This window comes from Rhyacophila brunnea, unplaced genomic scaffold, assembly GCF_057557595.1.
Source record: "Rhyacophila brunnea isolate RB1 unplaced genomic scaffold, BYU_Rbru_1.0 scaffold_1, whole genome shotgun sequence".
Classification (NCBI taxonomy): Eukaryota; Metazoa; Arthropoda; class Insecta; order Trichoptera; family Rhyacophilidae; genus Rhyacophila; species Rhyacophila brunnea.
Genome location: NW_028232751.1, coordinates 58290544 through 58308067, shown reverse-complemented (window position 1 = coordinate 58308067; position 17524 = coordinate 58290544).

Genomic DNA, 17524 nt, shown 5'->3' with positions numbered 1-17524 from the left:
GTTGAATTTGAGAGAGATTTTCCTTTACCCAGACTTAAGTATTTGTAAAAATTATCAGTTCTAAAATAGTATTATCTATACATATTTATAAAGGTCAACATTATAAACGTAAGTAGGTGCTTTAGATTGTTATAGGTACTTCTTTTTGTCTGTAATATATTTTGACGAATACCGAATAATCAAAAAGAAATACCGCTATTGACAATATTATATTCATTCGGTATTGCAATCCCTAGTTGTAGTGTCGATGATGATGATAACAAAATTTTAATTGATACATAATGTATTATTCATGTTATGTATGAATCAAAATACCTAACTGAAAAATCGTAATAATATGATAATAATAATAATAATATAATGTAGTTACGTTCGATTTTCAAATATTCAAAAAGAGAAGACAAGTTCTAAACAAAGCGCGACTTGTAAGGAGCTTATTTTGAAACAAGAGTTGTTGAAATCTCAAGGGATAATCAGAGCTAACTGGTGTGGATATTAGAACACTTTGTTCACGTCTATGGTCTATGAAGGAGGTACGTCGTGTTTGCAGAGCCTACTGTTCTACGAAAATTAATGCTACGAAATACCTAGGATTTTGGTGCTACTTAAACGGTTTTCACTTGCATAAATTTATGAAAAGTATAATATTTTAATAACAACTTAGTGATAAAAAAAAATATCTCGGCCTAAATTATAGGCATTTTTTAAATGAAAAAACTAATATGACAGACAATTTTTTACCTAATTATCATGCACCTTATGCAGGTCATGTCTATTTTTTTATTTTAACTTGACCGAAAACAATAACAAAAACGTTTTGTGCCTCCTGTAAATTTGATTTGTGTGGATTACGCCCCTTTTCCTTTCCAAAGTCGGTATAGATTTGGTCGCTCGGCATTACCATAATATATTTACAACCGGTTTTACTACTTGGACATTTACTATGCTGTATTTATATTACACCAGCATTGTACATAATCATTACAATTGCCCGGTGGCTCGACTCTGCAGAATCTTGAATTTTCACAATGATTGAGTGGATCTGTTTTGTTTACTTGCCTCTTTCAAATTAAGTTGCTCCAAAATCCATGACTAAAATTATTGTATCTGGGCGACTGCTTATTTTAATTGTATTATTCTTTTCTTGCATTGCCTGTCTTATCTACGTATATACGTTTTTTATGTTTTTTTTCTCTCTTTATTTTTCTTTAACGATTTTTAATACTCTTCAATCATATTCATTACAGCTGTACATAATTTTGATATAATTTAATTTGATTTATTATGCTTTTTGTGTCCGCCTATTATTGGGACCATCACATATTTTTTTTCTATATTGTATTCATATAATATGTATCCTACGTGATTGACCTGTCGGTTGACCTAAATCAATTTAAAAAAAAATCATTATTGACTACAATCATAATATGTGAATATTGACAACCTCAAGAATATCTCTTCACGCCTGCCTACTCTGAGCCGTAGTTCTCCAGTTTTGGAGATCTAATGTAGCAGCTTTTTCATTTAGACAGTCACGCCATCGCAGCAGATATCATCCATGCGGTGGCTACGTTTCTTGATTCTTGCGATATAATGAGCCGATTTTTAGCAACAAACATTAAAACATTCCAATATTCTTGGCTCGATATACTATAACAGATCACCGAATTATAGGTATCTCGTTTGTCAAACGCAATTTTCTTTTATGATTCCAAAAAATCTTTCAAGTATTTTTCATTTAGAATATTTACATTATCAAGAATATCCTCATTGAAATTTTACAAAATTAGTGGTATTTAAATCACAGCGTTTAACTAAAGAATATTAAATTATTAATCTGAGATTACGATTGAAGTGTTTGGGTAGTCTAAAATATCGGTATTAATATTTATTCTAAACCGATTAAAATGTTTTCGTAAATCTTGTGCAGTGTTTTCAAATTAATGTTGTAAACTGGCAAATAATTAAGTTGGTGTACTTAAATAGCTTTAAAATTTATTTCTAGATTAATACTTTTCCAAGAAAGAAAATTTTGAATGACAAGGATTTAAAGGATTATCTACAAATTGAATAATTTATAGAAAATACCTCAAGTCAAAATATTCAGAAAATATAATGGCCTAATAACAAAAGTGAAAAGCTTTGGTATCAAGTTAATGATAGTCTAATAAATTCAACGTTTACTCTCTTAGCAATTATTTAATTAATGATTAAAATTCTTTCAATGTAACACGTAGACTGAACTTGATTAATTACATTAATTATTTTTGCTTTGGGCTTTTTATAAACCTTTAATTAGAATTTACGTGAGACGTTAATGATATTAATTAATGTATACATAAATATTACAAAGGTTCACAACGTTTTTTCATAACAATTTTAATCTAAATATAAACATCATAAATTAATTCAAATTAAATTAGGCCATTTAAAAAAAAAGCTTGAAATTTTAAAAAATAAAATTAAAATTAAAATTCAAAATCAAAAATCAAATTTAATAAAAAAACACAAAAATCCGAATATGTAAAATATTTGTTGACTAATTTTTTAATGTGGTTTAGAGATGTAGACACTTTATTTTAATCATGTCCTTGATTCTTGGAAGTTACAGTAGAATCGTACAAAAGATTTTTTTTACCCCATCTACGATGATGACATTTGGCTACATTGTTACAATTATCATCTGTATAATCTCTTTAATGAGCATGATGTCGTTAGATTTCTCAAAACTCAATTCCGTGAGGGCGCACACGTGTCACGTTTTAAATATCAAACACTGATGATACGTCTTACATTTAAATTTTAAGAAACCAAAAGCAACATATAATACAGAAAAACAGCGTCTTTGGTAGCTTCATGGCATTCAGAAAAACTCTCGATTATCAAGACCCATCAACTGGATAAGAATTTTAATAAGCCACTTAAAATTGTATAAATATTGAACATGCATTATTAACGTAATTTGATGAGTATTTCATGTAAGAACCACTTGTTAAAATTGTCGTCATTCAGTAGGATGCCCGTAGCTTAATTCGAAAAGCACATTAACGCGAATCCAGCCGTTACAGATTCATGTTTCGTCAGGTGTCTAGTGGGTATAATATGCATGAGGTGTTTTCAAATTGTGTATGGATAAATATTATTTGGATCAGTATCAGGGTGACCAAATTGTTATTTTTTTTATGAGATGACACCAAAGTTTATAAATTAAATTTATATCTAAAGTTATGTGTACCACCTCAAATGATTACAGTGAATCTTTGATTCAGATCCTACACGATTAAAATATACGGCATCTCACCACCACAAAAACTGAAGAAAACAACGTAGAAATTATTAATACTATGTTATTAGCACATTAAACAAGAACACGCAAAAACTACAGTGCAAAGAAATAGGTGTGTAGTTAATTTTAGATTTAATTAAAGAAAAAATACATATATTTTTATTTATATAATTGAAAAAATATTTGACGTAACTACATTTTTATTATAGTATATAGGGTGGACACTTTGGGCCCACGTTGGTCGCCAGTTATAGTATGTTTTAGTTATTTATAAAATAGAAATAATTCTGGTTTTATTATTTATTTAGAGTTTACAGAGATTAATCAACAATATCAGAGAATACTTCAAACGGTACATGAAAATAGATTGACAAGATAAGATAACTCGCACGACCAAATGACCAGGTGAACTTGCCAAAAAATTAGTTCAGTTCAGGTAGGTATCACATTTGACAACTAGAAACCACCCTTATCACTAGAAATAAATCTCGATACTGTATGGTTCTTAGTTTCAAAATAGAGGACCTGTATGATCAAAAGGGTCAGAGCTAATCAGACTGGCTGTAAGACTGTGAGCGATACCAATTACGGAGAAATAAATCTTAATCCATCTACATAGTGCTTGCAGCGTCGAGTCAATGGGTAGCGCCATATATAGGTCTCTTTTTGAAGTCACGCCGCTATATATAGAGTTAAATCCTAATCTGCCCACATAGGGATTACGGCGTTCAGTCAATGGGCCCCGCCATCTATGGGTCTCTTTTCGAAGTCATGACACTACACATATTATTATAGCGACTCATTCATCTAGATTAAACATTCCAAAAGAAAATGTATTTTGCAGTAGGTACATATTATAATGAAACTTTTATTGAAATAATTCATTTCGATTAAGCACGGAATATTTGCATAATTTTAATAAATGCAGTGTACGTATTATTAACTAAAAGTTTGAAAATCGGGGATCTTTTATGGGATAGAGTAAGCACACCTGCGGTTTGTCTTGCTGGCTAAAAATCCTTAGTCGCACCTGTTGGGTGAACAAACAAGCAAATTGCATGGAAAAAATAAAACATTTGACGTTTTCATGCGGATGTCTCGAAATCTTATTTTGCGTAAAATGTCACCCCAAAGATGCCACTAATGAAATTCAAAACGATATTGCATCTATACCTAGGCTATTTTAGAACATAGGTACAACTCTTTGTATTTTAATTAAAGTCAGTCTGGGATAGGAGCGTCGCTGTCATGTTACAATTTTTAATTGATCATTAAGTCACACTTTCAATATGACGCTGTCTGTACATCTAATGAAGAAATAGTTTGAACATTCTTTTTTATACTCTGGTGTGACCCTTCCGCTTCATTCAGTTCCATGATGTATCAAAGTAAAGTTTTATAACGGGTAACATTTTTTTTTTTTTTTTTTATATTTAGAGTGTATTTTTCCATAATTTTAAATATATCTAATTGCTTAGTCATAAGAGCAGGACGTAATTTAATAGAATAATTAAGTATTTATGAGATAAAATTAATTATTTATTACTTTTATTTTGTCTAATAAAAGGATTTTAATCCGTGACAGACATACAAATTTTTAACTAGGATATTACGGACGATGATGGATCACCAAAAGATAGTTTTTTACTTTATTAATTAATTTTAACTAAGGTATCTATGACTTAGAAGTAATATATAGTGAAGAAGTGACATAATTATTTTCAACAACAAAAGCTTATACAGATAGTTTAAATTAGTAGATAATTACAAGATAAAAAGAACTTTTTATATACCACATTTTTAAATTTTCTGTTGAATCATAATATAAACTTGACAATTCTATGCATTAATAAATATTTTCTTTTGTACTTGATAGAAATACTGAATAAATATAGAATACTGAAATGCCATTTTGACATTTCATATTGATTTCCGTCATAACGCACGTACATATTAATAGTTTAGTTGCTAGGACCCCCTTAGCAACCAATAATACGTTTTACGATTACGATTTTTTTTTTAAATAAATTTCCATACAAAACAGAATTAACTGAAAATGAATTCAATTTTGCTTAAAGATGGCTAATGGTATTAAAAGAATGCATTTTCATCGTGTTCTGATATATTCTAAAAGTTTCAAATATCTAGCTAGTCTATTAGTTAGTTAAAAATCGATTGCAAGATTAGTATTGGACAAACAAAAAAAATGTATTGAAGAAACAATTATACGAGCTAATAAAAACGTGGTAAAATACACGTAGGTACAAAGAAAACAAGTTTTTGTTGAACACAATAATTATAGCAATCACATCATATTGTCAGCATTACAGGTGTGACATACTTATTTGTTCATGTTTTATTATCAAACTAAATCTAAGTTGCGATGGGCAGTTGTCAGTAGATTTCTCAATCATTACCTAGATCAAAAATGACTAATATAATTTATTAAATTGCAACATAGTGAAGGACTATGATGGAAACAGTCACTCCTCGCTCGTCACTTGTTCACAGTCAATCAATCTCAATCTCTCAAACTCAGTCACTCGACCACCATCACTCCGTCGTTTGCTCACAGTATTATTATTAACACTAGTTCGGTATTCGTCACTAGCGGATCATGGATCCACCCCCAAAGATTTTTGAATTACCCAAAAAAGTATGTACTGAAGAAAAACCTCCTTTCTAGCTTGTTCTTGTTAAATAATGGTGCTTAATAAATAATTACCAATTACATCATCTATCAATTTTATTATAATATTCTGACATTATTATATTGAGTCTCAATTACTGATTACAATTACACATTGTGATTTCCAAATATTATAACCTACGGACAGGGATATCAAAATAAATTATCGTTCCCTTTTTACAGATACATTTGTATCGATACTTTTGTTCTATTACCATACAAATACCATGTATCGATTCATTAATCGACTCGGTAACATTACAAAGTATGACATCTCATATCATACAAATATTGGTACTATTAAAAGAATATCTTGGACACGCTAAAGAATGTAAGTAAGTGATTTTCAAATTAAGTTATTCTTCAAACTCCACAGAAAAAATACAATACAGGAAATTTATATACAAAATATCAAAAAAACCAATAAAAGAATATTAATTTTTCTCACTTATAAAGTTGAAAATTGTTTAGAATTTAAATATTATAAAGTTTGCAATTCTATCGACAAAATAAAATTCTTTGAAATAATATTACAATAGTTATTATCCATTTAAGTTATATAAGTTCTTCACTATTGATAAACTGAACCGAATGAAACTTTTCGTTGACCATTATTATCAGGGAATACAAGCCTTACGTAAAGTTCTAGTAGGATTTTTTTTTATTTTACATAATTTAATTAAATAAACCAAGATATTATGTACTTTTTAATATTCCATAGCGTTGCATCTTGAAAAGCAAATGATATAACGAAAAATACAGCCATACCTAAAATATGGGGTATTGCGTAGGTTGATATATCAACAATGATATCTTTTCAAAACGATTTTCATTCAAATACGTCGTCCTATTTTCCAATACACGAATTATTGCGAATAATAAAAATATATAGTTAGGTACTATGTTTAAGGCGTCGGTTAGTAATAAAGGTAATTAATATTCCTTAATTTAATACACAAAAACCGATAGTCAATAATAACGCAATTTAATATGCATTCCATTTATGAACTACTTATTTAAACTGTCGTAATTAGACAGGAGGCTCGTAGCATAATCTATAGGTTAATGCACAGTCTGCGTGATACTAGTGGTTATACGGGTCCATATCCCGTCTATACTTATATTTTTTTTTCAAATATGATTTTTTCTAATGTGTATATTATATCTGAGGTGTTTTTATGTTATGTATGTTCAATATATGGAATGTTAAATTCTCAAAATCTTGTAAATTATTCCTTGAATAAAAGAAATCGTTTATTAAAAGTATATCTTATTTATATTCATTTAAGATTTGAAAGTTTTAATAGTAAACTTTAACTTATATTGTATATGACCTAATTTTATCGCAGTCAGCATGTAAACTGGGACAAAGAAAAACATACATAGCTTGTAATTTGGAGTGGCAAACAACATCAGATGCGCGACGCTGTTCTGTTCGAAAAGTTCCCCGTGATAAATCTGACAATTCGACTGTTACCTAAGGGGGGCAATAAAATCATTTCGTTTGTTCTGTTGCGTAAATAAGCCTCGGTGAATAAAACCCACCCCTCCCCCCGTTCCAGCCGCCCTCCCGCGCCGAAATCTTGAAACTAAGCGGCAATATCGAGTTTTCTTCGCGCTTTGTTCGGCAAACAAACACAAGTCGAGACCGAATGACGTTAATCGGAAACTCGCCGCAAAAAATTACTTGTTATTAAAAAAATCGACTGCTGACACCGCAATTATTTATGACACTTTTTCTTTGTATTAATTTGTATTAACTTTTAACTTTATTCGCTGCTGTAGCCTAAAACTCCCAAAAGAAAAGGAATGTGACATCAAACGTTCTTACAAAGTATCTATTACGTATCAGAGAAACATAATATTATGCATGGTGGTACTTAATTTTGAATAAAAGGATAATGTAAAATTTTAATTAACTATTTCTTTTATTCAACGAATAATTTACAAGATTTAAGAAAGTACCAGTCTAATTATTTAACATACATAATTTTTGAAAAAACGCGAAAAAAGCTAATTTGCACTTCAATTTTCATTATGTTTTAGTTTTGTTACATATTATTGTGAAGGCTACATTTTTTTATATATTACTTCTTAATATTATTTAAGTGGAAAGAATACATGGGTTTTAAAATAAATAACTCCGAATACCCATGTAGGTAGATGGGAAGACTATGGTTCTGATTGATCGATGAAGTGAAGTAGGACACGGTGGATCAGCTTGGCGTGCAGAACCGTCCAAAGACTGCTAGCGACTGAGACGATTATAGTAGGTCGATGGTTGATTTAAGTGCAACACCAACACTTTGTTTTTTTATACCCCGCTTACATGTGCATGGATGTACTGTGCATAGTAAGAAAATGTATGTGAAAACATGCATTATTCTGCAGTTGACAAGATTGCGTGCATAAATCAAGCAAGATTGGAAGATTCAAAATTGTGATGATTTATTTCGCGCAAGTAAAATTATTTTGGATCTGCGCCTGCGCAGTAGAGAGATAGGGGTGAACATGCTGGTAAAAAAACGAACTACTCATTTTAATCTTAACACATTTTCAATACGACCTGTCAGAGAGTAGTATAAAATGGCAACCTCGCGTCTCGTTTACTCTTAAATAATGAAATTGAAGAGACAGTCAGCACTTTTACGTGTAAACAGCTATTGTCACAATAGTTTAAAATAAACATGATTGCCGACAGTAATTTCATGCACGTGTACAAGCACTATAAAGCAATAATAAAAATATAATTACATAGTTGAACGATTTAAAAAAAATACTCTCAATTCAAATTCTCTTCCCTTATGGATTGTTAATGGATGAAAATCTTGGCATAATTAATTTGTACTAATTTTATTTTGGTTTTATTATAATTTGTATTATACGTTCACAAAATTCATAAAAATATACATTTCTTGTTGTGTTTTCATTCATAGTATTAGGTTGATAGCAGTGGCGAGGGATGGAGATAGGCTGTTACAATACTATTACGATATAAATAGTGCCCGCCAAACTTTGTCAGTCATACTTATTTGTTTTCATTGAATTAAGAATACAATTAACAAATAGTGCTGGTTAGTTTTAAAAATTCAATTAAACCCTGCCTAAACCAAACTATAATGGTTTAGGTAAGCGATGGGTGATCCAACAAAATTAGTGCACACCTTTTAGTCACACTTATTTTTGTTTTTGTTGAATTAGGAATACGTAATATTACAGAAGGTGTTGATTAGTTTTTTTTAAAATTTATTAAGCCCTGTCTAAGCTTAATCATAATCGATAAAAAGTATTCTTCTATCTATAAAATATCTAAAATTATTTATGGTTTAATAGCATAATATAAGGTATTTTATAGATAAAAGAATATCTTTTATTACTATGACTTGGATTAAGCTGAGTTTAATTGAATATTAAAAACTAGCTACACCTAGCTGTGTAGTATTAATTTAATGAAAAGGAAGACGTTTGACTGACAAATTTTAGTGTACCCTATTTATATCGTATCTTAAGAGCCTACCTCCACCATTCACCAATGGTTGATGGTTTTTTTTAATATGCATCGATATTTTTTTTTCATTATATTAGGTAGTATCTGTATTATATATATGAATACGTGTATTAATTAAGGCGCTAAGTACCAAATTAATAAAAACTGACATATTTATAGAAAAATATTCTACATACCAACGCCAATAACTTCAACTATAGTCTAAGTGCCTCAAGCAAGTCAAAATTAAACTTGTCGATGTTGTAAGTCCGTTGGCGTGTTTTATTTATAATGGTGTAAGTAGCACTGCAGTGGTTAACGGCATTCAATATAAAATAGCTGACGATGGTGTGTTGACACTTGCGAGTTCTTAATACCTAAAATTATAGAATCTGCCATGATTGCTTCACACTGTAAAACTACATTTTTCAAAAGGTCTTCTTCATGAAATTTTACTGCAATGACTCGGTATTTTGTAACTACAGGCAATACTACTTTTTGGTACTTAGAGCCTTATTTAATACACGTATTCATATTGTATAACTTTACAATATTATCAGTAAGACATGAATAACTCGATGACAAAATCATTTATGTCTAAATCATTATGTATAAACTATTTCCAACAATCAATTTATCTGAAGTATAATATGACAAAACTATTTTTTTATCCTATTAACTTCTATACACTAGTTTATTTTTTGTCTCAAGTGGATTATATATAACGAATTGCTTACGAAACATGACTGGCTTTGCTAACAATGTCTCATTATTTCAGTTTAATACCTTCTCCCATCAACTATTCATCACTCCACATAAACGTATTTCAAAAGATTATTGTGTCAAACGCCATAATTTTCTGAACTCACTTGAAAACAAAGAAAATTATTTATCATTATTATTATTATTATTATTATTCTTAACTTAATACTATGTAATTAAAATAGTTACAAAACCAATATCATTAAAGTTTAGTTACGGAAGAATATAATATTAAACATATTATTTGAAATAATAACTTTAATCTAATATTATAATATACCAATATATAAAGCCAAACTCAGCCGAAGCAAAATCGAACTGCCATATCCAGTCAAAAATCAACTGGACGTGGTAGTATCATGTCAGAATATATTACCTGCATGCTTACATAAATCGTTTTACTATGTATTTAAATTTTGTCTAATTAAACTACTGAAATATGGAGCAGAGGTTAGTAGTTTACATTGTGAATCGGTGAGCCCTAAGGTTTTTTTTTGTGTGTATTTATTTTTCTTTCATTTTCATACACTTTGATAATGGTTATGAAATTCAATTATTACCTCTAGTAAAATTTTTAAATATTTATACACTGTATACCTACTATTGGTTGTGGAGCATTTAAAAATAATGGTCTTTTAATTTTTTGAAAGTCTGATATTGAAATTTAGAGTAAAATAGATTCTGATGAAAATAATAGATTTATTTCACAATGAAATGCAGCAAAAATACGAATTTTATGACTTCACAGGTGTTTTACTTACCTGTTGTTATTATTTTTGCGCTTACGTGACAAAATTTAAAAAAAAAAATTGAAATAATGAGTGGCGTGCAACTGATTAATATGGCCTGCTCCGTCAACAAAAATGCTGTGTTGCAAGTGGATGATCAAACAATATTCCCGTTTTAATAATATAAATGTAAACAAAATGTTATAATAATAACAAAATGATATAATTATAAAATCTGCGATTGCAACTTATAAATAGCACGCGTAGCACGGTCGTCACCGCTCTTTTAAAAGGATGAAAAAAGATATTTTTTTTTATTGTTATTTTTTGTTGTTGTTGTTCTTCTAAAATCAATTATGGGTAATTTAACATCATAAATATCATAACACAAAATAAATAATTGACGAAGTATAAATATTCATTTCAAAAATGTAATGGCTACTTCCTAGTATATTGATTAAAATAGTAGGTACATTACGATCGAAACGCAGTATAGAAATAATACTTCACATCCCAGCTCCATCTCTTTATAAGTTTATGTAAATCGTATTTAAAGATTTAACCAAAAGACATACGTTAGGTACCTACTGGTATTAATTACGACACAGTATCATTCTGAATAAAAAGAACTTAATAAAAATTAAGCTAAATGGTAAATAATCATGACTTTATATGACAATACACACTTTGTGACAACCAATTAATAGGAACCCAAAAGCGTTATAAATTTTCATTTCAAAAAGTTAGCAACGAAGTAAAGATATTATTTTTTATGATTTAATGTTTATTAAAAATAAACAAAAATTTATATTCATATATATTTATGTAGATGGGTACATAATTATTTTGTAAATGAGTTGTATTCAACATAACGAATTTTCAAAAAACAAACTTATTTGAAATACGCACCAGATAAAAGTTGATGTGATACTTTCCTCTTTAGTCAGATAAAAAGTTTTTTCATTTGTGTCAAAATTTTAGTAGATAATTAAATATTGACAAAGCCCGAGTTGATTATTTTTTCGATAAAAAATTCGATACTTTCTCAAATCTGACGTTTTCGACACAACGAAATACTCTGGAAAAAGTTTTAATTTGGTGGAAGTAACTTTTTGTCTCATTCTGATTTAATTTTTTGTAACGTTTAGGTTATTAAGTTACTTTTAATATTAGGTTTCCAAAGACAAAGCTGCTTTGAACAATGTTAAATACAAAAACACAATAATTATGTATTTTTATTTATCCTTGTAAATGTAAATTAGCTCAAACCAGTCGAAATTTACATATATCTTGGAGAGTAAGTATAATAAATCTGCGTGCAAAAGAAAAAAAGAGATAATCATTAGAATTGTTTAAAATAGTTATTATACCAAAGTAACTATAATGCATATTATATCAGATAAGAGTTGAATCAACGCCTTGGGTCAGTAAATTTCACACAGAAGCATCAAAGTACCCCTAAAAAGTATTCCAAAACTCAATATTTAATAATAAGTAGTGATTTTAGATTTATTTACTTTTTTTTCGTATACAGGTATATAAATAAATGTAGTTACTAATTATTCTGAAAAAAAATCGGAATATCTCACAAAGCTGTGATAAAATACATTTAAACGTCTGAAATATCCACCCACTGCCCTTAGAGTACAAAATATGTAACGAATATGTTCTTACTCTGGCGAATGAGTGAAAATCATGAACCTTAAATTCAAAATGCATGTAGAGAGCGGGGGATAACACGCAGGGATCCAAAAAGAAAATGGGTAGGTACCTAATTATGATTGTTATATTTCTATACATATAAAATTTAATTAAAAAAAATGTATATATAACAATATATAATAAAATAAAAATGATAAATTTATATTACCAAGAATATTTTCGTAGAAACATGTACCTAGTATATAAAACCTGAGACATATAGACGATTAATAAATAATCTATCTTTGAATTGATAATATGCATGACTCAGTAGATTGTTAATAAATTCATTGAAAAAAAACATATTGTTAATTAAAATAAGAAATTATTATGTTTTTAATAAAGTGTATTTCATCATACCGCGTTGTGTTACTGTTACGCGTTGGGCATAACGCATCGGGATCGAATGGTAAGGGACCGATCTAAAATGGTGGACATTATGCAATTTTTATTATTATTTAGGTCAGTCAACCACAAATCAATCACAGAGAATAACTATAATAATTATTATTATAATATGTAATAAAATAATATGTGTTGGTCTCAATAATAGGCGGACACAAAAAGCATAATAAATCATATTTTATCAAATACTAGCTGAAGTACCCGGCTTCGCACAGGGTCGCTTCGTGGTTATAATTATCTTTGATATTTAAAAAAAATAATAAGAGGTAATTATTTTTTTAATATTAAAATATCTGTGTAATACAATATGGCAATATGAAAATAATTCTAATAGGAGTAAAGGTCAAACAAAAGAACACTAAATTAAAATCGAATCCAAAATATGCAAACGTTATTAATGTTATTAATATGCAGTAAAAAAAACCAAAATTGGATGGAACAAACACACAACAAACTTTGTATTTTATATAATACTAATTTAGAAACCTTTGCAGGTGTGAGCACAACTTCTGACAAAAGTTTCATCTCAATCGGATTAATGGTATAGGAACGCATACGAGACAGACAGACATTCATTTTTATATATATAGCCGATACTCTTCGCGCAAGTGCAAGCAGTAAGTTGACAAAGTTTTATCACAATCGGATGAACGGTATGGCTGCGCAATAAATACGAACAAACAAACAAACAAACACTTATTAATTTTTTATATTAGATTAGGTACAACTGTAAAGAATATACTTGGAAATCTATTGAAAATTGTTAAATAAACAAAAAAATATATTAGTACTAATCATTAGACAAATAGAAAAAAATACAGAAAAAACTTAGTATATATCTAGTGAAAACCGGCAATATAAAAAATGAAAATACAATAAAGAGCCGTCGTCTAGATATAATGAGTCGTGAATTGTGGAGCAACTTAATTTGAAAGAGGCAAGAGAACAATATGCAATGCGTCAAGACCTCAAAGTAGATATGGGCAGGCCACACATAAAAAGCGACTAAGATAATCATAATATATAGCTAAAATATATTCGTAACATTAAAATATATAGACAGATAGTAATGGAGATACCAAGGAAAGAATTTTATCAAGTACCTATTAGTTCAAGAGTGGTGAAGATGATGATAATAATGAATAATATAATTAACAAAATAACTTCGATGAAAATGTAATAACGATGTTGGAAAATGTAATAAATACCTAAATCAATTTCCCGGAAGCGCTTTTGACTGTTTTTTCGTATATTTGTGTTATCCTTTGATATAATATTTCCGGTTTTTTCTTCTTCATATAAATATCATTTGGGGGTCATTCGCGGAAATAATATGGGTGCTTCTTGATACAAAAATAAAACATATTTTTTTGTTTATTTATTACGTCTATTTTTTTCTCTTTGAGCATGGCCCAGACAAAGAAATTGTTGATTTCATTATTTCTATTTTAGTAACATTTTCGTAACTTAATACTAAAAATATTTATTGTTGTTAAACGGTGAAGGTTAAATAATATAATATAACAAATATTATCCAAAGTGTTATTAAAATATAAAAGGTTATTATTAGATGTGAATGTACCTATACATAATATTACGATGAACAGTAGCAAATACTCGGTACCTTGGTACCGAGCGACAACCATGACAGTCAGCATCCCCTACCTATGTCATATGCACTTAGTTAATGGTATTTAGTGGCCTTCTACGAGAAAATGAATATAATTTATTTATACTTAATCTACAATGAGTTACTTTATAAATCGTATCAACGTAGACCCACTATGTTATCGAAGCACAGCATCGGTTAAGTCTTCATAATATTGTGTCATAAACACCTAAATGCCTGAAACATGTCATGGTAATAAGTTGTAATTGAAATATAAGAGAGATATCTAATAGATATTACCTGAAAAGTGTCATACTGTAAAGTGTAAAGCGAGGAATAAATTGAATTTGTAATAGCAAGAAAAGTGAAGCTAATGTGTAAGAAAAAAACAAAGAATGCTACAACGGTTAAAGCAAGGTTAATTAAGTGACTCTCAAATCAAGACGTGTGTTCACACTGTCACGTGGATCTAACCATCAGTGTAACTTGAATCTATCAAATATATAAAAATTGATTTAAGTAGAATGTAAATTTTTTTTAATTAATAAATAAGCCTTGTATGTGTATAATATAATAATAATTGGGGCACAATGTGTGTTCTAAATAGGTACATGATGAAATACTGTAAATTTAAGGAAAACACAGTAATTTAGAGAGTTAATAATATGTTTATTAATATTATGTAAATCTAATTATAATAAATGAAAAATAGAGACATAGTTTTTACTAACAATAGAGACTTGTGATCAATGTTTGCAACGCCAGAAGATAGAGTAGGTACTGGTACTCTGTTCTGAAAATAATTTCATCAAATATATTATATATCTTTAGACACTTGCTATCCAAGATAGATACATTTATTTACATATTAATTGAGCTGAGGCTATTAATCTCTTTTCAATTAACAAAGAATTAATTAATAATATGATTTTCAAAGTTGATATATTATTATCTACATGTTTAGATTATACTGGAGTTGAAAAAGGATGAATTAAAAATACATAAAATAAGAATGAGATGGATAAATAATTTCTAAATAATTATAGACTTATGCACTTTTAGTACGTCACCCTATGCTTGAGGAGACTACGTAAACACGCTTTCCGTGATGTGCTACCAACCCAGCTCCTGACCTCCTTCACCCTCCCCCATCTCCATCCCTTTCTTTCTCGCTGTAATGAGTAAATGTTCTTGACCTCTGTCTCGCTTCCTCATTTTCCCTCCTTTCCATTCCCTTAGTAATGAGGTGCTCGAATACTCATTCTTTGGCACTTTTTCTAGAATCTCATGCTACAAATTGTCTACATTACATAATAAAAAAAATACCATGGCCTTCAGCGCTGGACTTGCATTATAGAAAAAATATTTTGAGGAAACAGAATATTTCATAAGTGCGGCGTACTTGGTTTACAGATACACAATTCAAATTATTTTAAACACACAAGAAACATATTATATACGTTAGTGGCAAATATTGAAGGCAGACTGTTAAGATCTAATATAAATAGTGCACATTAAACTTTGTCAGTCATACGTATTTGTTTTCATTGAAATACGACTACAATTAATAATAGATGGTGTTGGTTATTTTTTTTAAATTCAATTAAACCCTTCAAAAACTTAGCCATAATAGAATGATGATAGTCAAAAAATACTCGTCTGTCTATAAAATATATAAAATTATACCATTAAATCATACATGATTTTGTATTTTTATAGATAGAATAATATTTTTTATATAGTATGGCTTTGGTTAGTCAGGACTTAATGAATTAAAAAAAACTAACCAACATCATATCTAATATGTATTAATATATGAAAACAAAAAAGTATGAATGAAAAAGTGTGCACAATTTAGTGTAGTCGTCCAAAACATACCAAAAGTATCATTGTTTGGTTTAGGCAGGTTTATTTAATTTTTAAAAACTAACCAACACCATCTATAAATTGTAGTCTTAGTTAAATAAAAACAAATACCTTTGACTAACTAGATTAATGTAGACTATTTATGACAGATCTTAACAGAGTACCTCCACCCTTCACAACTGATAAACGTACACCATTATACTTATTTTATATATATTATCTTCAACACCTGTTGCGAAAGCTGTACTTATTTAGTGACACAGTCCACAGAGTGGAGTTTTGCATTAACAGATTTTGTTTTAACTTGAAATGGATGTCAGTGACTTGCTCAACCTATTAGGTCCATACTCTAACTCATACATAAATTCAAAATCAATATGTGTACTTGCTGGACCCAAAATTTTAACCTGAGACCCACGACGCTATAAGCCGACGCATAATCCGTGCGGCCATCGTGGGTGTGAAAAATTATAAAAACAACATGGAAAGTCACCAAATGTTGCAGTTGAAGGCAAAACCGACGGATTCAGCGGCGGAAATTTTGCGTCACGCTTATTATGTAGTTAATTAAAACAGTCAAATAAGCGCAAGTAATATTTCACAAGGTTTTAGAATTACAATTTCAAAACGTATGTTTTATAATATTTTGAACTATGAATTTATTCATCACATAATATAATAATTCACAATATTTAAGTTGTAACATTCCTTATTTAGCATGTGCACATTTAGCTCGATTCCATATTTTCAATGAGGATAACTTTTTTCAATTCAAAAATCAAAACTCATATAGGTGCGTATAGCGGATTTTCAACAAAATGTCTATTACGTACTGTTGGCTTAATGGCTTCGATAGTTTCAGTAAACTGTAACAATAAATCGCACTGTCGCAACTAACCTGCCCTAAGTCAAATTTAAATAGAGATGAGTAATATATTCAATAGTTTATCTTTCATAATAATTGTTGTTATGTATTTACTAAACTGTCAAT